This window comes from Belonocnema kinseyi, chromosome 2, assembly GCF_010883055.1.
Source record: "Belonocnema kinseyi isolate 2016_QV_RU_SX_M_011 chromosome 2, B_treatae_v1, whole genome shotgun sequence".
Taxonomy (NCBI): Eukaryota; Metazoa; Arthropoda; class Insecta; order Hymenoptera; family Cynipidae; genus Belonocnema; species Belonocnema kinseyi.
Window position 1 is genome coordinate 169,207,644 of NC_046658.1, and position 1,418 is coordinate 169,209,061.

The following is a 1,418-nucleotide window of genomic DNA, read 5'->3' on the forward strand; positions in this document are numbered from 1 at the left end:
TTTTTAAATAACCCTTTTAAAATTGGATTAATTCTTTGAAATTCCTATAAATTATGGAAATCAGTTAAAAATTCCTTGACATTTCAAAAAATATTTCAGGGTGTTTCAAATTTCAAGATATTTTTAAGCGCTTTAATAAATTTAAATGATTTAAAAAGATTTTTAAGGATTTTAAACATTTGAACATATTTCTAAAAATATCAAGGAATTTTCAACTGATTTTTATAATTTAAGGGAATTTCAAAGAATTTAAGCAATTTTAAAAGCGTTACTTAAAAAAATTTCAAATACTTTAGAAATCTTTATAAAAAGGTCTAGGTATTTGAAAAGATTTTAAAGGATTTGAAAAATTTGAGAGAATTTTAAAAGATTCCAAGGAATTTTCAATTGATCACAGTAATTTAGAATGATATTTTAAAGGATTTTATGTATATTTTAGAATATTTTAATAGATTTCAAGTAATTTTCAAATTATTTTAATAATTTCGTGTGAGATTTTAAAGGATTTGAAATATTTGAGGGTATTTATTGAATTGTAAGGTATTTTCAAGAGCTTTAACATTTTTTAAAGATTTTAAAAGGTTTTTAAGGATTTTTAATATTTGATGATGTTTTGGAAGATCTTAAGGAATTTTCAACTAATTTTTATAATTTAAAGGAATTTCAAAGAATTTTAACAACTTTAGCAGGGTTATGTAAAAAAATTCCAAAGTACTTTAGAAATCTTTAAAAGATGCCAAGGTCTTTCAAAATAGTTTGAAGGTTGGGAAATATTTGAGAGTATTTTAAAACGTTCCAAGGAATTTTCAATTTTTGACAGTAATTTAATATGAGATTTTAAAGGATTTGATATATATTAGGATATTTTAATAGATTCCAAGGAATTTTCAATTGATTTCAATAATTCAGTATGAGATTTTAAAGGATTTGAAAGCTTTTAAGGTATTTTTAAACTTGTAAGAAATTTTCAAGAGCTTTCAAAAATTTTAAGCGGTTTTAAAGGATTCAGAATTTTTCAGGATATTTTCAAACATTCCAACGAATTTTCAATTAATTTCAATAATTTCGAGCGATTTCAAAGAATTAAAAAATTTTTTTCTCATATTTTTTTTTGGTTGTTTGATTCATCAATTAGTTGGATGAATTTGTTTTCTGAAAATGTAACTATTTTGTAGAAAATTTATTTTCTTTTTGGTTAAAAATTATTTTTTTTTAACCAGAAATTTAACTATTCTATATTTAAATGAAAAGTGATCGTTTTTAGTTAGAATATTTTGTATTTTATTGAATACTCTTCTTTCTTGGTAGAAAAGTAATCTTTGTTTAGCTTTTTGGATGAAAATGTAATTTTTTGATTTAAAATTTTACTATCATGTTGAAAACAATTAAAAATTTTTTTTTTTGTTCAGTTATGTATT